Genomic DNA, 27,953 nt, shown 5'->3' on the forward strand with positions numbered 1-27,953 from the left:
TTCGTTGCTTGTAACAATGCAGGAAGAGCAGGTTTGGAATCCTTTGAAACTAGGGAAATCTTAGCTTACCGTACTATATCTGTTTCTGAGATTATTATTGCTAGTGAGGGTTCCTACCTTTTACCGCACGGGAGTTTGTCTTTGTCTTGTCGTAGACGTTGTAAGATAAATTCCGATTGTAGTATTCACTTATGGGTGAAGGCTAGTGGTCCTGCTTCTTTGGAAGATTGTCGTATTGTGGGTGATTGTGCTTTATATAATCATTGATATGCCATGGGAAGGAAACAAGTCGGGAGCACAACGTCTTCTCCTCTCTGCGTACAAATTATTAGTCAGGGATTGGCTGCTTCTGGAGAAAAGACAAGGCTGTAACTTTAATCAGAAATGACTGATGGATACAGCAGAAGAGTTAGAGGGGAGACATGCAGCATGTAGAGTCTTATGGCGGGAGCATGAGTGCTTTTGGGGAGTTTACTGAGGATTGATGGAAAGGGAGGAGAGGAGAAATTTAGTCTTCTGATTCAGATTCTGATCTCGAGATGATTCTGCGCTGGACTCTTATTATGAGCGGGCTGCACTTTGGACACTCGTCCTGAGCACGACTTTGCACTGGCGGTGGTCTTGACTGAGGAGCCTGTGGTGAGGACGTAGTTGCACTGACAGTTTAAATCTCAGTCATTTCAGACAACTCGCTGTACTGAAGGCAATGTTATTCGTGTCAGGTCTGCTGCCTTGATATTTCATCTCCTTGTGCACAGTGCTGTATAACTGACAAGGGGAGGCCGCCAATTGTGAAATTCAGATTCGATTCATACTGCTCATAATAAAAGCTCATGGCCAGAGGTGTAATGTGGCAAAGCACCAAGATGCACTTCTCAGCCGTTGTCGAGAAAATCGACAGTTAATAGAAACCGTTGCGGTGAAATACTCTCTACGATGTTTAATTTCCTAAAGAGTCGTGGCGCAGCGGTAAGTGCTTGGGATCGTGAGTCAAAGGTCGCCGGATCGAATCTCGCGACATGCAATTTTTTTTTTACTATTTGTTTTTTTGTAATTCAAATATATATATATATATATATATATATATATATATATATATATATATATATATCATGGGGTCTCTAATTAGAACGTTTGACTTACACTATATGTATTCGTTTCGGAATATCGTTTCTACGTCTTCCGTTAACTACACGTGTAAACATTATGAAGACAATTAATAACATTTGTGAAATACAACTTTGTTTGCAGAAAACATAATCATGTTCGAAGTCGCCAGTTTTTCCACGACAAACGACTTTCAACAATTTATTATATGCATAATTGTTGCAACTGATTATATATATATATATATATATATATATATATATATATATATATATATATATATATATATATAACAAATACTAAAAAAAAAGTGGCATGGCGCGAGATTCGATCCGGCGACTTTCGGATTACGACCCCGAGCGCTTACTGCTGCGCCACGACGCTGTAGTAACTTACAAATCGTAGAGAGTATTTCACCTCAACGGTTTCTTTTAACTGTCGATTTTGGTTCAAATGGCTCTGAGCACTATGGGACTCAACTGCTGAGGTCATTAGTCCCCTAGAACTTAGAACTAGTTAAACCTAACTAACCTAAGGACATCACAAACATCCATGCCCGAGGAAGGATTCGAACCTGCGACCGTAGCGGTCTTGCGGTTCCAGACTGCAGCGCCTTTAACCGCACGGCCACTTCGGCCGGCTAACTGTCGATTTTCTCGACAACGGCTGAGAAGTGCATCTTGGTGCTTTGCCACATTACACCTCTGGCTATGAGCTTTTATTATGCGCAATGTGAATCGAATCTGAATTTCACAATTGGCGGCCGCCCCTTGTGAGTCAAATTGGTGCATGGTAACACTGGTGAATGGGAGTGTCACACGCTGGAATCTGCTGAGACTTCAGGGCTCCATGACAGAGTAATTACGGTCCATCTAACAGATCGCCAGCCGCGATTTTGCATATTTCGTGCCCGCGGTAACGAATTACAGACGCCGAACATCACTACACTGCAGATGCTTGCATCACGACCGTCACCTGAGACAGTGCTACACATCGAGAGCGGGGTACAATATTGCTACTCCAGCTTGTTAGGGAAAACAGAGTCACGAAAATAGTTCTAATGCAAAGTAGGCATAGTATGTAATTCCCGTTTAAAGCAATATGTAGTTAAGTAGTTCTGTATTTTCTGAGCGGCACAATTTGTTTTGATGAATATTTATTTTGTATCCCGCCTGGATAGGCGGCGCGTGGGTCTGCTCCTGTGAATTGTTTCTGTAATACAGGCCGAGAGTGATGGAAGCGAGTAGGAGCAGGAGAGGTGAAGCACTTCGGTACTTCATGAAACTTTAACACTTTTTACTAGAGTCAAAAACACAAGTAAATATCAAAGGCATACATAACTTTGGCTAGGATATGTAGGTGTGAAGCCGTAGTCCATGTCTAATCTAATACAAAGTCTCAAAAGCAAGCCAGCCCACTCGGTAGTTGAAGCGATATTTCCAGGCCGTGGCTCTTGATGAAAATAGGCAGAAATCAAGACGGCACTCGCTGAGCCCCACAGCGTCGGCTAGAGGGCTCTGTGGTCACCGTAATTAGCCTTCTCTCGTATTGCCAACTTACGAGAGCGTGCACTTACGTTGTGGCATCGTAACTATCGACACCACAATTTATTATTTATTATTACTGTTCTACAAGTATTGGTCTGCTTGTTATGTATGCTCACTTGTAGTTCTTCGATAATGGATCACACGAAAACCAGCAAATAAACGAATCTATGTGGGAAACGTTATTACAAGATCTGCTTGCACATCGAAATTATCATTCAGTTTTTCGTTTCGAAGAAATAGATATATCGACAAAACCTTCAGTGCTTTTAGGAAGAATGTAGTACACTATTGAATGCTAAAATTCATTTATTCGTTTGTAATGTATATTCGTTTGTACGGTGGCAACTAAAAGCTCTTCATATAGATCCACAAATAGTATTTACAAGTTATTGGTACTCGAGACAAAAAACTTTAAATGAAAACGAAACATCTGTTCTTGCATTTGCCGGCAGCTCGCTCAGAAGATATGGGTTCGAAGCGTATCCTGCGGTCTTCCAAGTCCTCCGTGGGAGGTTTGGCGCCCACTGCTGTCTGTATACTCTCCTGGTTGCTGACATCTCCGCTAGGCAGCGCTGGTTGCGGCACGTCTTCAGAATCGTGTGGCATCGCGGCCACCACATGCAGACACAGGAATAAGTCGTTATTGAAACTAGCACTGTGGAAAGGAGAAGTAAGGCGAGGGTTCCAAAGGAACCATCCTGCTGAACGCTTTTAAGCGATTTAGAGAAATCCCGAAAAATTAAATCTGAGTGACCAATTTCAATCGCCGTCATCCCAAATTCGAGTCCATAGCTCGAAGTAGTACAGCTGACAATATCGTGGAGTATTGTTTTCATCCTCTTTTATCATGCCTCAAGAATAAACTTGAATCAAGGCGCAATCCATTACTGTAAAGATTCTAGACATTTCTACATCTCTACATCTACATCTGCATCCTGTGAACGACTGTGAAGAGCCTAGCAGAGGGTATTTCCCACTGAAACATTTATTAGGATTTCTCGATATTCTTTTTACGCATGAAGTGAGGGAAGAATGAATGCTTAAATACCTCGGTGCACTCTGCAGTGAGTCTTATTTTATCTCTATAGTCTCTGTGGGGTATTAGCAGCAGAGAAAACTATTATTTGTACCAAATGTACCCTGTGGCTATTCCTCAGACTGTGGCAGATGGAGGAGAAGAAAGTGGCAGGTTGCTCTTTCAGTAGAACCAAACAGCTTCATCAGCTTTTGCACAACGCACACAGTTTCGGCAACACACACACACATACACACACACACTTTCCTCTCTTAGCCACTGCCCAGCATTTTTTCAGTCATTAGAACAGCCACTCAATGTGTACCCCAGAATCGACCATCTTGTTCTCAGCAACCTACTTGGTCTTTGTAGCGACTTGGTACAAGACACAACGGGACCTCAAATTAAGTGCCACAATATTATTTTCACCGTTCAGTTCACTGTATTTGACATCAAAATATGTACAGAATTGTTCTATAACACTGCAAACCATGCGCGGCTTGCTTATTTGTATTACTAATGTACCTCACAAGTATGTTGTCGACAAGGTCGTCAGTACATAACATGAACAGTGAGGGCCCTGGGTGATATCTGAAGCCGGCCGAAGTGGCCGTGCGGTTAAAGGCGCTGCAGTCTGGAACCGCAAGACCGCTACGGTCGCAGGTTCGAATCCTGCCTCGGGCATGGATGTTTGTGATGTCCTTAGGTTAGTTAGGTTTAACTAGTTCTAAGTTCTAGGGGACTAATGACCTCAGCAGTTGAGTCCCATAGTGCTCAGAGCCATTTGAACCATTTGATATCTGAAGTAAGTTCTATATCCATTCATGACATACTGTCATAGATAACTTGCTGTGTCCTTCCTACAAAGAAATCCTCAGCCAAGTCATAACTTTCGTTTGATACCACATTTGATTGCGTTTTCGTTAACAAGTGAAGGTGTGATGATTAGTCAAATGCTTTTCGGAAGTAAAGAAATACTCCATTTATTCGATTACTTTGTGCATGCTTTTCAGAATCTCATGTGACGAAAGCGCGAATTGGGGTCCAAGTGACCAATGTTTTCGGAAACCATGCTGGGCGATATCATGGGAAGGCACACCCCGGTGCGGGCCGTGACGATTTTTCTAACCAGTTACAGTTCCTGGCACCTGCTACAAGCGATGGATAAAGTCATGTGAAACGGGGACGATGGAAGACTTACCGTGAAGACCAAGCAGAGAAGCACATCAGTTCTGGTAGAGGCAGCCATCTCGAATCATACAGCAGGACGTCTGCCTACGGCTTATATTTCTCCCCAGTTCTGCGCGTTTGCTGCGGCACAAAGTGGCTGCGTGTTGTATCCTGTGTTGCACCGCCGCGTCTGTCGTGACTGCTGCTTGTATTGCATGTCACTGCTTCAGGGAAAACACATGTGGTAAAGCAGTGTCTTGCATACCGATTGATTCGTTATACTGTAGATCTAATTTCGGTTTAATGGTAGCTAACTCAGGGATTACCATTAACTCCCCTCCCACACATTCCATTCTTCAAAAAATCGAACTCAGATGTACAAATCACACCAGTTTCATGAATCTCAGAGTTTATATCGTATCTCCTGAACTATGTGTTGTATGAAAATATGACTTTGCAGGTACATTCAGTGGTATATCTGGATTCTGTCTGTAAAATGTGCTCAGAATTGAGACATACTTGATGCTGAAGTTTTAATGCATAAACAGCGAAAATGTAGTAAGCGGTAAACTTTTTCCTTTTCTTGTTTTGTGGTGGTATCAGCGAGAAAAAGTTTCGAAATAGTTTGAAATTATGAGCAAAGTTTGTTAGAAGTCGCTGAGTGCCGTCATTCTCAAATACTGGTTGAATAAAGCCTGGGTAATTTGCGCGCCGTGAGTTACCCTGCCCCAAGAAGTACACAGTTTCTTACTTCCACTATTTTGTCCAAATTTTAACGTAAAACCATAGCTCTTAATGAGCAGATTAAGACAGCATTTTGTATTTTTAAATTTGGCCAACAGTCATTTGAGATACTGAAAACGAAATTTTTGTAACCCCTAGAAAGCATTAGGAAGGCAACCTGTAACTGGATATCCGCGACTGTTTCTGCCGCTTTGTAATGTTCACGGTGTCTGAAACCTTCTGGGTCCAAGTGAAACAGGTAACAATGGGTCCACAATCTGTTATATTCAGATAGGACACCACTGGTTGGAAATCCACATTTATTGTGTGTGTTACAAACATACACAGAGTACACCGCATAACAACGTAGGGCATAATAATTGTTCCAAGCGACGACTGCCAGTCTCAAAGCACGCATGAAAACGGCGTATGAAGTTCTGCTGCACTCTCTCAATGATCTCTGGTGTACCAGGACACAGGCGGCTTGGACTCTAGCAAGCGGGTCTTAATCCGTTTCTACGGGGGCTTCACACTCCAACGTCTTGATGTAACCACAGATGTTCTGAGGTGTGAGGTGCGAAGATCGCTTTGGCCATGGGATAGGACCTTCCCTTCCAAATCAACGATGAGGGTACGTGTGAAACTTCCTGGCAGATTAAAACTGTGTGCCCGACCGAGACTCGAACTCGGGACCTTTGCCTTTCGCGGGCAAGAGCTCCACCATCTGAGCTACCGAAGCACGACTCACGCCCGGTACTCACAGCTTTACTTCTGCCAGTACCTCGTCTCCTACCTTCCAAACTTTACAGAAGCTCTCCTGCGAACCTTGCGGCTTCTGTAAAGTTTGGAAGGTAGGAGACGAGGTACTGGCAGAAGTAAAGCTGTGAGTACCGGGCGTGAGTCGTGCTTCGGTAGCTCAGATGGTGGAGCACTTGCCCGCGAAAGGCAAAGGTCCCGAGTTCGAGTCTCGGTCGGGCACACAGTTTTAATCTGCCTGGAAGTTTCATATCAGCGCACACTCCGCTGCAGAGTGAAAATCTCATTCAGGGTACGTGTTGTTTAACTCCTCGTGGACATTAACATCCAAGAAGGCTGGTGTACCATCTGTTGAAAACACATCTTTTTGCGGACAGCAGGGGGTATAGTCTCCAATAACTGTGGCAACACATCTCGCAAAGACACCAGATAACATGGGCCAGTCAGACGGGGAGGCAGCGCATAAGGTCCTATTAGGAGACCCACACTGAGGAGATTCGTTGGTAGGGGCCACCGATGTAGGTGGCCTGGGGATTGTCCTCACTCCAGACATGGCTGTTGCGGCTGTTGATAACACCATCACGGTTGAATGAGGCCTCATCCATGAACAGTACAAACCGTACGAATTTTAGCACTACAGCACTTCAGTGGGAAATCCATTGATGGAAGTGAACGTGGTGCACAAAGTCCGTTGGTCTTAATGCTTCTAGCGCTGCAGTCTGGAACCGCGAGACCGCTACGGTCGCAGGTTCGAATCCTGCCTCGGGCACGGATGTGTGTGATGTCCTTAGGTTAGTTAGGTTTAACTAGTTCTAAGTTCTAGTGGACTAATGACCTCAGAAGTTGAGTCCCATAGTGCTCAGAGCCATTTGAACCATTTTTCTTAATGCTTCTAACTTTCTTTGTGATCGAGGCGTAATACCTGTTCCACCAGTAGTCTCCACACTCTGTGCGTTCCACGTGCAAGTTGACAGAAGCTTATTGCTGGGTAGTCGGCCATGCGATCCAATACCACCTCCTCGAAGTCTCATACTCGGATATGTCTTTGGCGGTTTCCTTGGTAGGTTCTCTGTGGCGTGAAGACCTGGTCTCTCGTAAGTTGATATTCACAGAGATAAACATCTTCTAGGCAGAATGACGTTTGTTGGGAAAGCGTTCTCTATACATTCGTGCTGCTTTACGGGCACCACATCCTGCCGCACCGCACGTTAAATGCATGTCTGCCAACTCTCGTGACGAGTGACGATCCACCTTCGACTACGTGAGGTACACTGTACACAATATCACTCCTCGTCATGGACACATCACAAGCTGCCTGAACAATGCACAACTGTCACCAGGGATACTTGTGTGCGTGCGCCACGGTTTGATGCGCCGATGCGGTGCCTGCAGTCGTCACATGACACACGTGGTACGGCTATGTCGTGTACAGTATGCCTGGTGGTCAGGTGCGTGCGCTATTTATCACCCGCTGCCTGTTCCAGCGTACAACAGACATCCGGGAACTTTGCGAGAGTACGGTAGAACTGCGTGCGCCGTTGCAACACATGGATTGAGACTGGCGATCGTCCTTTGAACAATTACTATGAGTTACGTTGTCGTTTTACGGTGCACTCCGTGTGTGTCCATAACACAATAAAAATGTATTTTTGACCTTTGGTTCCTGATCTCAATATAATCGGTTGTAGACCCACTGTTATCTGTTATAGTCTGACCCAGAAGGTTTAAGACGCCCTGTCGAGTCCCATTAATGGGCAGGCTGCTAAGGACTTTGTGTTGATTTTCTGTTGATGAAAATTTATATATTCGAGTATTTTATTTCGATATTATTTTCATTGGTCCACTTGGATCTCTGAACTCATCAAAGAAAGCATGGAATTTTTCAGATGTATGACTTTTTTACGACCCATTTCCCGGCAAACAGTACTGAAGTTAGCTCCTTAATGTTTTTCGCATTAAACGCGCCTGTCATAGTTCGAAAAATTGAAATGCACACGACTGTAAACTTTCTGTTTAGACTCAGCAGAAGCTAAATTTTAGAAAATCAATTTTGTTTACCGAGAGCACTCCAAACAATTTTTTTCTTCTATCCACTTCTGTTGTGGTCCATACAGTCACCTCTTCAACTACAGTTGCGGTACTACCTTTAGAACAATGTAATATTCGACGCAGACTTAAGTCAGGATCTAGGAGAAGGATAGGACTTCAGTTAAGGTAAATAATGTAGTGCACACGTAACACTGGAGATCACCCTTTATTGTTTGCGTCTTAATTATTCGTTAATCTTACAACAATATTATGTGTAGAGTCAGACATTTCAAAAATCTCGTCGGCTCCTTTACCCTTCATAAGGCCCTTTTTGTATTTTTGTGTCTTGGCTTCTTTCAACGATATTTACGACAAAGGCGAAAGTAAGCAATTACTCTGCCGTATCCCTCCATCCGAATACAAAAATAGTCATGTAGAAAAACTAAAAAATATATTTTTTATTAAGATTAAATTACAATGGTATTTTATGCGGTTGTCGAGAATTTTATTGATTATCTTATAAAAAATGGTTTAAATGGCTCTGAGCACTATGGGACTCAACTGCTGAGGTCATTAGTCCCCTAGAACTTAGAACTAGTTAAACCTAACTAACCTAAGGACATCACAAACATCCATGCCCGAGGCAGGATTCGAACCTGCGACCGTAGCGGTCTTGCGGTTCCAGACTGCAGCGCCTTTAACCGCACGGCCACTTCGGCCGGCGATTATCTTATACACTACGGAAAATAGGTAGATAAGTTATAGTTATTGATATCTTATGTGACTCCTTTCTTGCCACATAGAATAATTCCAGTTTTGGGGAGTTGTCTTCGTCAGATACTGTGTGAACACTTTTGCAAAAAGCTTTCTGCATTAGCTTTCCTGCACCTTTAATCATAGCTGTTGACAGGGTCTCAGCCCTAGATGTTTATCTTTTCTAGACGATTTGTTTTTATGACTCCGTCTTCTGTCTTCTCACCTATTTCTTGTGCAGACAAATTTCGTTGAGGGCCATCTTATGTGGGTCATCTTCATTACTGTAAAAATGCAGTACTGTTTTAAGCTGTTTGTAGTATCATTATGATGGAATCAAATGATGCGATATACGTGTATTTTTGTTGTTGTTGGTTACCTTATAGCGTCCCACTTATATTTCAGTTATGAAAGGATGAATTTCTTAGCTAGAATATGCGTTGACACCACGTTGTCTCGAAATAAAGGATGGAATAATCGGTTCTTCTGCTCAGTTTTGTTTTTTTTTATGTTTCGTTTGCAAAAGGCTAATGGTAGTGTCCGTATCATAGGTGCACTTGATGGCTTCTTTTTATTCTGTGGTATGTGCCGCATTTTGTAAATATTATTTTTTCACACCTGTAGACATTTCGTTGTTACCTTGGTTTCCTTATTGTAAGTTTATAAATCTGTGAAGAAACCTTAGGAGACAAAGCTCGAAGTGAGACGATGTTTTGCAGCTTCCACTGTTTTCTTGTGTCGCAATCTTCAGTTTTTTTTCAATATTTTTACCGAAATAGATAAAGTAAGATTAGCATTAACCCTGTTATGATAACAGATGTCATTTTGCGCAGTGCCCAGCTACACAGACATGGAAAAATATACCTAATCTTCCAATGTTTTCAAACAAATCAAAATGAATAGGACTATTAGGGACAGATAGGAACGAATTTTATACAGACGAGTGGAAAAACTGGTAGAAGCCGACCTTGGCGAAGATCAGTTTGGATTTCGTAGAAATGTTGGAACACGCTTCATCTCAGAAAATAGATTGAGGAAAGGCAAATCTACGTTTCTAGCATTTGTAGACTGAGAGAAAGCTTTTGAGAAAGTTGACTGGAATACTCTCTCTCAAATTCTGAAGGTGGCAGGGGTAAAATACAAGGAGCGAAAGGCTATTTACAATTTGTATAGAAACCAGATGGCAATTATAAGAGTCGAGGGGCATGAAATGGAAGCAGTGGTTGGGAAGGGAGTGAGACAGGGTTGTAGCCTCTCCGGGTTGTAGCCTCTCCCCAATGTTATTCAATCTGAATATTGAGATAGCAGTAAAGGAAACAAAAGAAAAATTTGGAGTAGGAATTAAAATCCGTGGAGAAGATATAAAAACTTTGAGGTTTGCCGATGACATTGTAATTCTGGCTGAGACAGCAAAGAACCTGGAAGAGCAGTTGAACGGAATGGACAGTGTCTTGCAAGGAGGATATTCATCTTATATCAACAAAAGCAAAACGAGGATAATGGAATGTAGTCGAATTAAATCAGGTGATGCTGAGGGAATTAGATTAGGAAATGAGACGCTTAAAGTAGTAAATGAGTTTTGCTATTTGGGGAGTAAAATAACTGATGATGGTCGAAGTAGAGAGGATATAAAATGTAGACTGGCAATGTCAAGGAAATCGTTTCTGAAGAAGAGAAATTTGTTAACATCGAGTATAGATTTAAGTGCAGAAAATCGTTTCTGAAAGTATTTGTATGGAGTGTAGCCATGTATGGAAGTGAAACATGGACGATAAATAGTTTAGCAAAGAAGAGAAGTTTTTGAATTGTGGTGCTACAAAAGAATGCTGAAGATTAGATGGGTAGATCACATAACTAATGAGGATGTATTGAATAGAATTGGGGAGAAGAGGAGTTTGTGGCACAACTTGACTAGAAGAAGGGATCGGTTGGTAGGGCATATTCTGAGGCATCAAGGGATCACCAATTTAGTATTGGAGGGCAGCGTGGAAGATAAAAATCATAAAGGGAGACCAAGAGAGGAATACACTAAACAGATTCAGAAGGATGTAGGTTGAAGTAGGTACTGGGAGATGAAGAAACTTGCACAGGGTAGAGTAGCCTGGAGAGCTGCATCAAACCACTCTCTGGAATGAAGACTACAACAACAACAGGATTCGATACCAGCTTGTATGACAATGATGCATGACATGACATGACAATGATTCTAAGTACTTCAAGCAGTATAATAAACTTCATTAATACACTTGCCACTCACATGACCTTGCTTATCACATAATTTAAAGGCTCTATAATAAAGTTGGAAACTAAACGAAGTCGAATTTACTAGTGACAATGACATTTTCATCAAGTAACTCCAGTGATCGACATAACCGACACAGGTCGTAGAGGCATTAAACGGAGCAGGAGAATATAAACACAAAGGTGAAAGGGGAACTCTATGTCCTATATGGAGATCGTAAGATTTTTGGGACTGTCTCGGACGAGAAGACGGATGACGGTAGATGAAATCGTTGCAGAGGTTACATGTAGTGTTTTCCCCACGAACAGTCGGGTATTAATTACTTGAAACAGGGTTGATTTCAAGAGCTGCCACGGTCGGTTGCCCCGACAGACATCAGAGACTAACATTGTGTAGAGCCACTGTGAACTGGGAAGCGAGTGTCATACTTGGGTGTTCAGTGAGGAGTCTCATTTCTTTACGTGGCTGTGAGACCAAAACCAACATAGACGAAATGATCAGAAGTCACTAGATGCATCGATTCTCGTGACCCACACCTCTCCACCACCTGTAATAGTGATGTGTTGAGCTGTTAGATATGAGCTGTTAGTGATGACAACATTGAATTGGAAATTGTTGAAGGGAGGCTGAATGAACTCCATTATTTGGCGAGAATGGTAAACCCTTCTGTCATACCCATAATGACCTGGATGCCAAATGGCATATTCCATTGAAGTAATCCAAGACCTCACACAAGTTCACACCACAAGCATTTTGAGTTATTTAAGGATCCTTAACTGGCGTGCCCATTCACTCGATTTACCACCCACAGATCACGTCTGGGGTGCGATGGAAAGACATTCATTTTCATACTAGCAATCTGACACAGCGTAGGTTTCGAGCCAAGCTGAAAATTCCTTAACACAGCACTCACAGGCTGTTGGTTTCCATCCCATAATGAACACTAGAGCATATTTGTACCTGTGGTTGTCACACGACATAACGAGGTTGTCCGCAGCTCGCAGTCTAGTTGCTAGCATTGATGCCTCTGGATCACGAGGTCCCGGGTTCGATTCCCGGCCGGATTGGGGATTTTCTATGCCCAGGCACTGGGTGTTTGTGTTGTCCTCATCATTTCGTCGTCATCATTCGTGACAGTGGCTAGATTGGGTTGTGTAAAACATTGGACTGTGTAAAAATTGTGACTTTGTACGGGCGCTGGTGACTGTGCAGTTGAGCGCCCCACAAACCAAAACATCATCACAACGATGTTGATGATGGACATGGATTCCAAATGGGATAAATGTTATGTCATTTAATATCCCTTATGTGATGAACATCTCCGGAAATACTGATGAATATCAGGCTTGTGCATCATGGTGTAACGTTTTCTACCCCCATCAGTGAATGCTTAGCGTTATGTACCGCCTCTACTGTCATCTAGGAGGAGACCAGGCGAAAACCAGAAAATAAGCAGAGTTGTGTAGCAAACATTATTCTAAAATTTGCTTCTGTGTTGAAAATTATCTTTCATTTTACTCTAGGGATAGCAGTTAAATTGCCAAAATTGAAAAATCGCATGAAATCAGCGGGAGAAAACTCTCTCGATTTCCAAAGTACTACCAGCAGTCCAGCTAGAACAATGACTGTGTGTTTGGAGTTAAAAATAAGGGGTACAGTGGTAGAGTAGCTCGTCATGAGCCGCACATTTCTGGAGTCAGACGACTGAGGTGAGTCAAGAGCTGCGCCAGTGGGCAGTGGATGACTGGAAATGAGCGATCTGCAGTGATGAATCACGCTATACCCTGTAGCAATCCGACGGAAGGATTTAGTTTTGCCTGATGCCTGATAACATTACCTGCCTCGTGTGTAGTGTCAACAGTGAACTACTGTTGGAGGTTCTGTTATGTTATAGACGTACTTTCCGTGCTTGGGGTGAGTAGGAACATGCTAAACGCGGAAAGAACTGAACGCATTTTATAGGTTTGTGGATTGCGTATAATAGAGAAACAGTTAGGGAGCGGTGATTATATTAGTATGAGAATATACACTGTCACAGATCAGCATCTGTGAGGCAGTGGTCTGACAATAACATTAGTGAAATGGAATGGCATGCCCAGAGTGACGACATCAAGTCGATGGAAATTTTCGGGTGAGTTAGACATCGACTTATTTCCAGACTCCTCACTATCTTCCCTGGTTCCTGCTCTCGAGCAAGAAAGGGCTGCCATTCCTCCATATTCACACGTCTCGATGAAAGTGTCCACACCGGAATTCATGCCGTCATAATGGCGAAGGATGGACACACTCCATATTAATGTCCACTAATATTGTATGTGGCCTGATACTATTGTTCATGTACTGTAGCTGGTTGGCTAGATCGGTTCAAAGGTCATAGGAATTCAACAGCATACCACCTCCAATAGGGCTATGACTACTGAGACACTGTGGGGTCAAAACCAAGTTTCCAGTTGATGACAGGTTTACATTTTTATGTGGTATAATCAATGGCCGTAACTTTGAAAACTGTATCGATATTCCACTATTTCTTATTACTAGACATGAAAATTCTGTTATCAAATTCATGCCTCGTATTTCAACTATAATACAGTGAATTTTATCCTTAGTGGATGCTGTTGAACTCCGTGACTGTTCCTTTATAGGGTGTAGAAAAATTTCCGCTATTAGTCGCAATAAGAGATTATTTATTCGTCACACAGCCGGTTCTGAGCTTTTGCCCATTCTTAAGTGTTTATACATTCCTGTACATGCTTATATTGCTTCGTCTTTATTGATCTCCAGCAATATAAACACGTACTTGAATGTATAAACTCCTTAGGATGGGCATAAGCCCGAAGTCGGCCGTGTGACGAATAAATAATCTTCTATTGCGACTGATAGCGGAAATTTTTCTACACCGCGTAACAGAGTTTTTGTTACCAGGAGTAATAAGATTCTTACCGCAAAGGCCAAGCAAAGAAGGAAAATGGTTCTGGTGGAGATAGCCACCTTCAGTGATACAGTAAGACGTCTGTCTATGGCTTACATTGGTCGGCAGAGCTGCGCATTTTCTGCCGCACAAAGAACATGCGTGTTATGTTCTCCGTTGAACTGAAACACTGCATCTGTAGTGACATCTGTTTAACTTGCACGCCATTTCTTCTGGGAATAGAACAGGAAGTGAGACTAGTCTCCACATCTGCGACAAACAGTCGTAGACAATAGCACTAGGTAACATCTATAGTGTGTTTGCATTTGTTATATCGAAGATCTATTTTCAGCTTGAGGACTTTATTACTGTCAACAGTTGGCAAGGCCCATAGAAACTGCATCGCATCTAACTTGATTCGCGTCTAATGAGCTGCAGATATCGTTTCGAAAGATGGTTTTGTTTTACACGTGGCTTAACAGAATTATTCAGACAACTGCAAATTCTTCCACGAGTTTGACGTCTACTCGCAGCTATCGCACTTAACTGATGAGCAGACTCAAAAATAGTGAGGGTACGTTTTGAAACATTTGGCTGGATAGATCAACATATTCAGCTGAGAGAATTCTTAAATGATAGACGAAACATCCCGTAGACTCTTTGCATCAAGTAAGGCAAGTTTGGTAGAGAGGTTATATCTCGACGTAAGCCTTAAAATATTGAGATCTTTATCGCCATCGCCTACTTTTGCCGCCCAGCTGTCAACCTTATGGTCTGTACAGCTTTTTAGTTTTAATCCATTGGATCCACCTTCTGTTTCATTTACCAACATATCGTCTTACTCCTGTGAGATTGTAGCTATTGTCTGGTATGGCAATAAGTGAACAGTTTGTTGCGGAACAGACAAGGGCATTACAAACTCCAGTAATCTCTTATACTTCTTAGCAGCTGTGACAGCAAATCATATGCCCGTACTCAGGAAATCAAAGCCATAGAATTTCTGCACAATGCCCGTTCTTGAGTGTAGTCATGTGGAGAGGGTAAATGGCGACTTTCTGGAACTTTAAATCTAAGGAAGACAATGCTGACAGTAATCAGACAGGTCTAGACGCTTCGAGATTGTGGTCTCAGCACTTGACTTCCTTATCACGGGCTACATATTCTTTTTTGTGAGAGGCGAAAAAGAAAGCTTGTAAGCTTCAGGCCGGTAATGGAAATGAGCTGCTTTTTCTAGCATTGTCTCTGTCTCTCTTTTCCTTTCCGAATGTTTGATAGACACAAGAAGTCAGGTGTGTGAATGATGTATGATATTATTGCAGTGATAATTAATAATGCTATTGTTAGAGGAACAGCCGGCCGGAGTGGCCGAGCGGTTAAAGGCGCTACAGTCTGGAACCGCACGACCGCTACGGTCGCAGGTTCGAATCCTGCCTCGGGCATGGATGTGTGTGATGTCCTTAGGCTAGTTAGGTCTAAGTAGTTCTAAGTTCTAGGGGACTTATGACCACAGCAGTTGAGTCCCATAGTGCTCAGAGCCATTTGAACCATTTTTTTTGTTAGAGGTACGTGACTTAAATTGCACGCCCTCCACTAAAGCGAACCCCCTGGTTCTTGGTTCTGTATTCTCCAAAACTCTAGTAGGACCAATTGTAAATTGTAGTTTAGGCTTTCACCACTCTGCAGCGGAGAGCAAAAGTCACACGTTTCTAATTTTACTTATAAATTAGCCATTACGTGTTTTGACAAAAAAGGTTTTACACTCTCTTGGCTGTTAGTAGGTAAGCCTTTCAAAATAAAAAATTATTTAGTTAACAAAGTATAGGCCACAGTTGCGTAAACTGGCCCCTTGTAGTTCCTTAAAGTGGATCCCTTACTTTTTCATGTTTTTAATGTCTGCCTGTATTAGTAAGCTCTCTTATTCTCTTGTAATTCTGCGCAGATTCGAAGAGTTGGTTCAAATGGCTCTGAGCACTATGGGACTCAACATCTTAGGTCATAAGTCCCCTAGAACTTAGAACTACTTAAACCTAACTAACCTAAGGACATCACACACACCCATGCCCGAGGCAGGATTCGAACCTGCGACCGTAACAGTCCCGCGGTTCCGGACTGCAGCGCCAGAACCGCTAGACCACCGCGGCCGGCAGATTCGAAGAGTATAATAAGGAACATTGATCAAAGAAAGTGTTCTCAAATAACTAAAGTTATTGTTGTAGTTTATAAGAATAAGATGTGTTGTAAAAAGGAAAGTAAACGGTTTAATGTTTCAAAACCACCATGTCTGAGGTTGTCCAACAAAAAGTATGGTATATATGAGGAAGTAGAAAAATCAAAAAGAGGCAGACCTACAATTTCGGGCAAATATTTTGAAGACGAGCTTCTTCAGTACTGTTATAGAAGTGTCTTTCTTTGGGATTACACATAATGAGTTGTGAAGAATGGCCGTACAATTAGCGCACAGAAGTAATATCGAACACCTGAGAAGCATATAGCAAAAGGAGGGGAGTGGGGGGGAGTGGGGGAAGTGACTCCAAGCAGTCCGGAACACGCTGTCACCTAAACGACATTACGCACGACCTAGTTCCGTTAGCGAAATTGAAATATATTTTGATTTTCGGTAACATAACGAAAAACGGATATGCACCATCGATAGTCAGCAAGGCCACCGATAGATTTGAAAAAAAAAAAAAAATGGCTCTGAGCACTATGCGACTTAACTTCTGAGGTCATCAATCACCTAGAACTTTGAACTAATTAAACCTAACTAACCTAAGGACATCACACACATCCATGCCCGAGGCAGGATTCGAACCTGCGACTGTAGCGGTCGCTCGGGTGCTGACTGTAGCGCCTAGAACCGCACGGCTACTACGGCCGGCGATAGATTTGAACTACACTCATGCTCATAAATTAAGAATAACGCTGAAACATGGTGAAACAACGCTCTGGTGGGCGGTTTGCGAAGTATGACCATGCAGAGCATTTGACCTGCGGTCGTCGCACGATGGCGCTGGCAGCAGTCCACATACGCAGAGGTGTGTTGGTGCATGTCAGAGTGCGGTGCAGCGAGTAAGTGTGCAGACGTTTTCAGACGTGCTAATGGTGACTGTGTGTTGAAAATGGCTCAAAGAACACATGTTAATGACGTTATGAGGGGTAGAATACTAGGGCTACTGGTCAAACACAGCAGGACGTAGCACGGGCCCTCCGTGTGCCACAAAGTGTGATCTCAAGATTATGGTAACGATTCCAGCAGACAGGAAACGTGTCCAGGCGCTACAGTACGGGACGTCCACAGTGTACAACACCACAAGAAGACCAATATCTCACCATCAGTGCCCGCAGACGGCCACAGAGTACTGCAGGTAACCTTACTCGGGACCTTACCGCAGCCACTGGAACAGTTGTCTCCAGACACACAGTCTACAGACGACTGAAGAGACATGGTTTATTCGCCCAAAGACCTGCAGGGTGCATTCCACTGACTCCTGGTCACAGGAGAGCCCGTAAAGCAGTACATGGTCACTGGAACAGTGGTCCAAGGTTATGTTCACAGACGAGTCCAGGTATAGACTTAACTGTATTTCTCCCAGGATTTTCATCTATCGTGAACCAGGAACCAGATACCAACCCCTTAATGTTCTTAAAAGGTACCTGTATGGAGGTTGTGATTTGATGGTGTGGGGTGGGATTATCATTGGTGCACGTACACTCCTGCATGTCTTTGACAGAGGAACGGTAGCAGGTCAGGTGTAGTGGGACGTCATTTTGCACCAGTATGTCCGCCTTTTCCGGGGTACAGTGGGTCCCACCTCCCTGTTGATGGATGATAGCGCACAGTCCCATCGAGCTGCCATCGTGGAGGAATACCTTGAAACAGAAGATATCAGGTGAATGGAGTGTCCTGCCTGTTCTCTAGACCTAAACCCCATCGAGCATGTCTGGGATGCTCTCGCTCGACGTATCGCTACGCGTCTTCAAACCCTTATGACACTTCAGGAGCTCCGACAGGCACTGGTACAAGAATGGGACGCTATACCCCAGCAGCTGCTCGACCACCTGATCCACAGTATGCCAGCCCGTTGTGCGTCCCGTGTACGTGTACATGGTGATCATATCCCATGTTGATGTCGGGATACATGTGCAGGAAACGTTTTGAAGTACATGTGTTTGGGGGGGGAGGGGGGGGGGGTTCTCAACTTATCACCAATACCGTGGACTCACAGATCTGTGTCGTGTGTGTGCCACGTTGTGTGGTACCACATTCTGCAATTATTTATCCTTAACTTATGAGCGTGAGTGTAGAATCCAGTTAACAGGTAAGCTTTAGAAACCTTTAATACTGTGTTGCTTTTCTGTTGTCTTAGTTAGTTGCTTACTTACATGTTCCATGGATCATTTTACACAATAGATCGTAATGATGGGTAATAAGCCATTTTACATTCACATCGCAAATTACACACGGTTACAACATGAACATTTCTAAGATTTTTTTTTTACAAAACGAAAAGAGGTAGATATGTGTTATTAATTACACATTACAGTAATAGAAATTCTTCTGTGAAACAGAAGGAGTTGTCAAGGAAAAACTTTCTCAGTTTGTTACCAAATTTTTCTTTACTGCTTGTCAGACTATGTATCAGTTATCACATAACATTATTCCGTATGAAATTATTGACTAAAAATATGCAAAACATGTCATCTACTGATTTGTCTCTCTCCAAGATTTGCAATGATCCTAAGCGCAAATGTGGCTGAACCAAGTTGTTCTAGGAGTTCCAAAAGGTGTTTTTTCCCAATTTAAATTTTCATCAGTACAAACCCCTAAGAATTTTGAAGTTTCTGCTCAACTTTTTATTTCCTCACCTTGTGTTTCACTCATCATTGGTGTAGTATATCTAGATGTACAGAACCGAATACGTTGTGTCTTTGTAAAACCATTTACAGAAAAGAAAGCAATGATACTTTTAAGAACTTTGTTTACCATTTCTTCTGTTTCTGTGCATATGCTTGGATTGATTACAATAGAAGTTTCACCTGCAAAAAGAACAAATTCTGCTTGTTGTATACTAGATGGAAGATCGTTTACACACATGAGGAACAGTAAAGGACCTAAGATTGAACATCGGAGAATCCGAGACATGATTTCTTCCCAGTTTGAATTATGTCCCTGGACTGTATTGCTTAAATTACTGAGTACAACTTTCTGCTTTATTTTGGTCAGATATGACAGTATCCAATAGTTGTCTATACAATCATTCCCATAAAACATCAGCTTATCTAGGAGAATAGTGTGATTCATACAGTCATATGCCTTAGAGAGGTCAGAGAACATTCCAACCGGTGATATCTTACTATCTAATGGTTGTTAGATCTGTTGAGTGTTTAAAAGGAATTCTCAGTCGAGTAACCCTTCTGAAACCCAAACTGTGATTTGCTAAGGATGCTATTGTTGCTTAAGTGAAATACTATTGTAGAATACATCATCTTCTCAAAAATTTTTGTGAATAATTATTGACATTCTCTCACTATCTTTCTTAAAGACGGGTTTAACAATGGCACATTTCAATCTCTCTGGAAAAATATCTTGAGTTAGTGATGCATTACATATTTCGAATAAATCTGGGCTTATTACATGGGAATAAATTTTCAGTGCTCTATTGGAAACAGCATCAAAACCAGATGAGTTTTTAATTTTTGAGGGAATGTATAATTTTCTTAATTTCAGAAGGAGAATTTGGTGATACGTTCTTTTGCTCTTGAACTGTATGTCTATATGCTTTGTACTATCTTTAAGAAATGATTATTAGACACATTTGATACCTGTGACTCATTATTTATAGCCCTTTCATTCAGTTCAGCGGTGATGTTTTCTTGCTCTGTGGCTGTTTGAACTAATTCTCGTTTCACCGTATTCCATGTAGCGTTAAGTCTGTTGTCACAAGTACTGATTTCTGACATTATGTACATGTTCTTCGATTTTTCCAATAACTTTTCTTAGTAATTTCGAGCAGCTTCTGTAGTGTGCAAATACTGCAGGTCCCTACTTGTTGGCCGGCCGGGGTGGCCGAGCGGTTCCAGGCGCCACAGTCTGGAACGGCGCGACCGCTACGGTCGCAGGTTCGAATCCTGCCTTGGGCATGGATGTGTGTGATGTCCTTAGGTTAGTTAGGTTTAAGTAGTTCTAGGGGACTGATGACCTCAGAAGTTAAGTCCCATAGTGCTCAGAACCATTTTTGAACCCTACTTGTTCTTCCCGAAAGATACATTTCCCTTTTCCTTTCACAAGATACTTTAATCCCTCTAGTGATCCATAATTTTTATGTGGCTATTTAGTGTCCTTTAGATTACGTGGCAAATTATTTTCAGATAATGACATGAAACTATCATGGAATAGGTTAAATTTCATGTCAGCATTTGTTTCATTATAATTTACATCATATGTCCTCTCCAGTGAACTATCCTTAAAAACATTTGTTCTGGAGTTATTAATTATTCTAACTGATTACCACTGAGGAGTATCCATACTGTAAGGCGCTATGCTACGTATTTATCCTAACTAATTCTAGATCGTGATCAGAGAGTGCATCTGTTACTCATGAAATTACACAATTTCAGAGACTTTACTGGTCTAATACAGATATTATTTTATGTATCCAGACTGAAGCTGCGAGTGGAAACTTATCCCAAAGTCAGGAATCGAACCCGGGTCTGCTCCTTCCGACTATTGTGGCGGCAGCGAGAATTTGGATCAAGTAGGGAGGCGTGCCAGGATAATCCATGCAGTTACCTGAACCGCTGTGACAAGGTGGCTTAGTGGCTAAAGTATCTGCCTAGTAAGCAGCAGACCTCGATTCGATTCCTGCCTTTGGATAAAATCATTTGTTGTTGGATAAACAGTTATTTTCTTATTGTGAGCTTCATCAAAGAAAACATTATCAGTTACCGCCCTACCGTCTTTATCCACTCGTGTTGGAAAATTAATTACTGGGACGAAATTGTAGGATCCGAAAAAGGTGTACAGGTCATTTTTCCTATGAGAATCTTTTAGAAATTCTACATTGAAGTCACCACAGACCAGTAACTGCTCTCTGATGTCTGACAGATAGCACAGCAAAGAATCAGATTCCTCATAAATAGTACAGAACTACACAGTGGGGTTTTTATACAGTTTCTGTTAAAAGTGAACTATTTTTCAGTATTAATTCACAAACACACACTTCTAGGTGCTGATCATTGCAAAATCTACTTGTCTCATTGTTTTTGAATTTGTGTTCTGTCTTAATGTATGTAACAGCTCGTCCTTTTCCCATGTTATTTCTGCATGAGTAAGTTGCAGCACTGTATTCTTTTATATGTAACGTATCTAACCCTGTGGTTATGTGGTGCTCATACAGGTACAGGGTGTCTTTCTTTTCAGAGTTCTGTAAATTTTTCAAACAGACAAGAAGCTCTTCTACCTTATTACTGAATCCTCTAATATTTTGATGAAATATTTTTCTGTTCTTAATTAAGCATTTCGTGGGGCTCTTCTGTTATTTTTACTTCTTTCAAATCAGGGCGCCTGAAACGTGATTCTGACCTAAAAAAGGTCCTCTCCGACACCAGTAACCACAGGGAACTTGCTGTATGAGATGGTGGACCCCTGTATATTAGTTGCAGGAAGCTCAGCCAACCTATTTTTCCCTCTCATATTCAGGTGTAGGCCTCATCTCCCAATTGCAACAACATGTACTGCACTCACATGGGATTTCGCATCAGTCAGCAGCGGCCTGCTCAAGTCTGTTCATACAGCTGACGGCGATGTTTACCCATAGGTGGTCATGGCGCTACAGGACTTCCACAAAACTCACATTTGTGTCTGTAGTTGATACTCCTATTTCATCCAAGTCACCTCTAATGTTGGGAATACTGTTGTTAGCCAGGCTGCTCCCTGCTCCACCAATTATAAAACCATGATCCTCCTTGTCGAAACCTTTGCACATATTTCGTATGTCCTCTGTCATCAGCCGGCCGTTGTGGCCGAGCGGTTCTAGGCGCTTCAGTCCGGAACCGCGCTACTGCTACGGTCGCAGGTTCGAATCCTGCCCCGGGCATGGGTGTGTGTGATGTCCTTAGGTTAGTTAGGTTTAAGTAGTTCTAAGTTGTAGGGGACTGATGACCTAAGATGTTAAGTCCCATAGTGCTCAGAGCCATTTGAGCCACTCCTCTGTCATCTATCTAAGGCTAGCACTTGCCTTCACAACACTTGTGACCTACCCTGTCCCTGATTTATCCTGTACCATCTGGCCTACACCTCTTCCATAACTACTACCTAGCATCAAGACTCTATTCTTCCTACTCTCTTTCGGTATCGAGCTACATCGAGTTTCTTTGCTAGAAGTCCGCTGCATATTGTAACCTACAGATCAGCGTCTTCTCCTCCTACATCGGTTAACAAGTCGAATTTATTCCATACTCTTATCTCAGCTGCAGAAGAGATGCTATCCGTTCGCCCATTGTTTGTACCTTTTACCCAGTCCCCGAGATCTTTGCCCCACTTCAACCTATCTAGTGCGGTCTACGACGTCTTGTCCCGGTTCGCGCGGCTGACCCCCGTCGGTGGTTCGAGTCCTCCCTCAGGCATGGGTGTGTCTGTTGTCCTTAGCATAAGTTAGTTTAAGTAGTGCGTCAGCCTAGGAGCCGATGACCTCAGCAGTTGGTCCCATAGTTCTTACCACAAATTTCCAAATTTTTTCCAGCTTGTCTGGTTCAAATTACGCGCGATCTAATTCAACCCGAAGGACTCAAATCTTTGCCTCCTGCTCAGCGATTCTCTTTTCTTTTTTGCAAAGCCTACAGTTCCATCGGAGAGCCTCGTTGAGTTCGCCATTCAGTTCTCCAATATAGTCACCCCAGTGAAATTCCAACCCACGATCTGCTCATACCATTCCCTCCTAGACTATCCTACCGACAACATTCACACTTATTGCGCATTGCAACACAGATTACACGCTAAAGAATAGGGTTAAACCACTTACCATATTTTACACAACACGAATTTTTGTTATTTATGAGCAGCAAAAATTAGGCCTACAGGTAAGTGCTTCAGGGGTTTGACATAACGTAAAAAGTTATTTATTTCCGCTTACAACAAGAACTTAGCACTCGCTCAATTGCAGTATTAGTTAAATTACCTTAACTACATTAGAATGTACACATTATCGTAAGCAAACTACACGTAAACAAGCGGCTAGTGCGAAAGATTCTAAATCAAACGCATCAAGATTTACGCTACTTTCTGGAAATATGAACTTAACAGTGAATGGACACGCTCAACATAAATTTTTGGGAAAAAAAAGAAAAAACAGAACAGTTAAGCTGGATTCGCTAGTTAATTGTGCCAAAACGTGAGCAAATATTCTACCACAACCTGACCTTACGATCTTTTCGCTTTTTGTGGACTAATACTTAAAAGAAAGTGATACCTTTCACAGTAAGCTTAAAACACGCACTGATACACGTATTTAATGAGTAATTTGTACTAAACCAACTCTTATTACAACCTACATAATTTTTCTTTAGGAGAGCACAAAGAATCGAGTGTCTCACCTATCGCAGGGCTGCCAACCATGATTAGATTCAATTATTCAAAGATTTTACTTCAGATGTTTTCATTTTGCACTTAGCGTTGTACATCTATATCTACATGACTTCCCTGCAATTGAAAATTAAGTGGCTGGCACAGGGTTCATCGAACCGCCTTCAAGCTTTTTCTTTACCGTTCCAGTCTCGAACAGTGCGCGGGAAGAACAAACACTTAATTCTTTCTGTGCGAGCTCTGACTTCTCTTATTTTATTACGATGAAAATTTCTCCTTGTGTAGGTGAGCGGCAGCAAAATATTTTCACACAATGAGGAGAAAGTCGGTGACTGAAATATCATGAGAAAATCCTACCGCAAGGAAAAACGCCTTCGTTTTTATAATTGCTACCCCAATCCACGTATCATATCCATGGCACTCGCTACCCTACTTCGCGGTAGTACAAATCGAGCTGCCCTTCTTTGATCTTTTAAGATGTCCTCCGGCTATCCTATCTGATGCAGATCCCACACCTCACAGCACGATAGGATATTCAAGCGTGGTGTAGACAGTTCTTATGCAGATCTGTTGCATTTTTTTCAGTATTCTGCCAATAAATCGCAGTCTTCTATTTTCTTCACCCAGATCTATGTGGTCATCCCAACTTAAGTTATTCGTAATTGTAATCTCTAAGTATTTAGTTGAATGTACAGCGTTTAGATTTGTGTGATTTATCGTGTAACCGAAATTTAGCAGATTCCTTTTGGTCCTCATGTGGATGACAGCACGCTTAATTACTTAGAGACAATTGCCACTGTTCGCACTATACGGATATCTAGTCTAAATCGTTTTGCAATTTGGTTTGACCATCTGATAGCAGTCTAAGACGGAAAATGAGTGCATTATCTTGAAAAAATCTACGACTGTCATTCAGATTGTCTCCTAAATCTTTTATGTAGATTAGGAACAGCAGAGTGCCGGTAACACTTCCTTGGGGAACGCCAGATATTGTTTCGGTTTCACTCTATGACTTTCCGTCAATTACCCACACGTTGTTACCTTTCTGACGGGAAATCATGAATCCAGTCGCACAACAGGGGATAGTCCATAAGCATACAGTTTGATAAGAAGTAGCTTGTGAGGTACTGTGACAAAAGCCTTCTGGATATCTAAAAATATGGAGTCAATTTGACATTCCCTGTCAATAGCATTCATTACTTCCTGCGAATAAAGAGCTAGTTATGTTTCACAAGAACAGTATTTTCTGAATCCGTGTTGGTTGTTTGTCAGTAAATCGTTTTCTTGGAGATAACTCATAATGTAACTATAACTCATAGTACATGTTACAAAATCCTACTGCAAATCGACGTTAGAGGATTACTCCTTTTTCTATTGGTGCGATTTGTGCTACTTTCCAGTCTTTAGGTACGGATCTTTCAACGAGCAATCAATTGTATATAATTGCTTAATATGGAGCTACTGTATCAGCATATTCAGAAAGGAACCTGACTTGTCTACAGTCAGGACCGGTGGCCTTGTCTTTATTGAGTTGTTGATCCTGCTTTGCTACCCCGAGGGTATCTGGAATATTTAATTCGCCTTCTTTGGTGAAGGAATTTCGGAAGACGGTAGTTACTAACTCTGCTTTAGTGACACTGTCATCAGTAATATCACCATTGTTATCGAACAGTGAAGATATTGGTTGTGTCTTTCCACTGGGGTACTTAACATAGAACCAGGATCTCTCAGTATTTTCTGCCAGATTTCCAGACAGAGAGTTTAGTTGTGGAAACTGTTCGAGCTTCTGTAAAAGTCGTGCGGTAGCGTTCTCGCTTCCCACGCCCGGGTTCCCGGGTTCGATTCCCGGCGGGGTCAGGGATTTTCTCTGCCTCGTGATGGCTGGGTGTTGTGTGCTGTCCTTAGGTTAGTTAGGTTTAAGTCGTTCTAAGTTCTAGGGGACTTATGACCACAGCAGTTGAGTCCCATAGTGCTCAGAGCCATTTGAACCATTTTTTTTCTGTAAAACATCGAAAGTCTTCAGGGTTTTGCATGCTTTTAAATATGGCTTGCTTTTTTCTTTGCTTCTGTAGCGGTATTCTGACATGTTTAGTGTGCCATGAGGGGTCAGTACCCTCTCTAATTAATTTGTTTGGTGTACGGAATGGACAGTGTTTTGAAAGGAGGACATAAGATGAACATCAACAAAAGCAAAACGAGGATAATGGAACGTAGTCGAATTAAGTCGGGTGATGCTGAGGGAATTAGATTAGGAAATGAGACACTTAAAGCAGTAAAGGAGTTTTGCTATTTGGGGAGCAAAATAACTGATGATGGTCGAAGTAGAGAGAATATAAAATGTAGACTGTCAATGGCAAGGAAAGCGTTTCTGAAGAAGAGAAATTTGTTAACATCGAGTATAGATTTAAGTGTAAGGAAGTCGTTCCTGAAAGTATTTGTATGGAGTGTAGCCATGTATGGAGTTGAAACGTGGACGATAGATAGTTTGGACAGGAAGAGAATAGAAGCTTTCGAAATGTGGTGCTACAGAAGAATGCTGAAGATTAGCTGGGTAGATCATATAACTAATGAGGAGGTACTGAATAGAATTGTGGAGAAGAGAAGTTTGTGGCACAACTTGACTAGAAGAAGGGCTCGGTTGGTAGGACATGTTCTGAGGCATCAAGGTATCACCAATTTAGTATTGGAGGGCAGCGTGGAGGGTAAAAATCGTAGAGGGAGACCAAGAGATGAATATACACTAAGCAGATTCAGAGGGATGTAGGTTGCTGTAGGTACTGGGAGATGTAAAAGCTTGCACAGGATAGACTAGCATGGAGAGCTGCATCAAACCTGTCTCAGGACTGAAGACCACAACAACAACAACAACAACAACAATGTCTCTCAACAGCCATCGACAGTGTTTCTTTGAACTTAAACAGCTTACATATTCATATTTGAAGGAGTGGAGAGCGCCGCTTAGGAAGGCCTGAAGCGAATTTTTATCTGGTTCTATAAATAGGGTGAAAGGTCTCTGTTGGATTCCTTTCATGTTTAATTTATTAAATCTATTGTCATTTACGGCATAAATTCCTCTTCTACATTTACTGTGGCGTTTCTGACTATCTGGGAGGAGACCGAGTAGTGGAACGTGTTACTTTTACACATAAACAAGAACGATCTGTCACACTACTACACTTTAAAACACAGTTTATATGTAATTCATGTCACACAGTCTCATACGGAACTTACATCCGCTTTCTTTTATATACTGTATATGATAAGATACTGTCATCCCCCTTCCCTTCTGTGTGAGAGCATGAATGAGCAAATGTATTTCTAGTTGCGTGCTTGAGGGTAGCAGACAAGCCTGTCTGCTAGAGAACAGTAGGACCAACGTCGGAACAGGTGGCTACGCTTTCTAAAAGCAGAGAGGTTTCTATCCTTAGTATGGTCCTGTCCGTCCGTTGCCATGTTGGTATAGAAAGCTGCCCCTCTGGCCACTTCCGTTGGTATTTGTGAGCCACCCCTCAGGAAGGGACCAGGCAGTCGATCGGTGGCGAGCGTCTGAAGTGGTAAGATCTCCGGCCAAGCGCGTGTCTGCTAAGTCCGTAGGACAATGGATTTCTTAAGTGCAGCCTAACTGAAAAGTTAATCACCTTTATTTCAGGTTTAGCTCTAAAATATCTAATGTTATCTTAAATTGCAGCGCAGTGTAATTATCGTGTGAAGTTCAGATTATTTTCCGGTAGTTGCTTTGTCACTACTTTATGAGTAAAGTGGAACCACGTGTTAATCAGTAACTCTAACTAAGATCAATCTTAAATGCGAATGCTTGTGTGATTATAACGTCTCGTCTTGAAAATATTTTTCAACATAGCAACTTTTCTTTATGTTCAACCCACGTGGGGTGTACTTTGCGAGACCAGTACCACGTGCTTATATAACTGTTTGACCCGTCAGGTTAACAGTAAGACGTTAGTAACCAGTTCGAGGTTTTTCTTTTGTAAATTGCTTTTCGATATAATTTATTTTAATTATCAAAATTATTGTGGAGTTACACACTTTGTGTAAACCAAGTTGACCACGGGAAGCATGTGGTGTAATCATCAAAGTACCCCTCAGCGATTCTTTTCGCGAAGATT

General features: G+C 42.1%; 1 long non-coding RNA gene across 1 annotated transcript in view; it reads right to left on the bottom strand.

The window, feature by feature from the left end:
• The window catches only part of LOC126418946 (uncharacterized), a 99,461-nt gene extending 85,165 nt beyond the window's left edge, over positions 1-14,296 (bottom strand). Inside the window, exon 1 of the long non-coding RNA XR_007575916.1 lies at positions 14,282-14,296. This is a non-coding gene — a long non-coding RNA (uncharacterized LOC126418946). The remainder of the gene's footprint in view (positions 1-14,281) is intronic.
• Positions 14,297-27,953: the final 13,657 nt, after the last annotated feature.

Source organism: Schistocerca serialis, chromosome 9 (assembly GCF_023864345.2).
Source record: "Schistocerca serialis cubense isolate TAMUIC-IGC-003099 chromosome 9, iqSchSeri2.2, whole genome shotgun sequence".
Classification (NCBI taxonomy): domain Eukaryota; kingdom Metazoa; phylum Arthropoda; class Insecta; order Orthoptera; family Acrididae; genus Schistocerca; species Schistocerca serialis.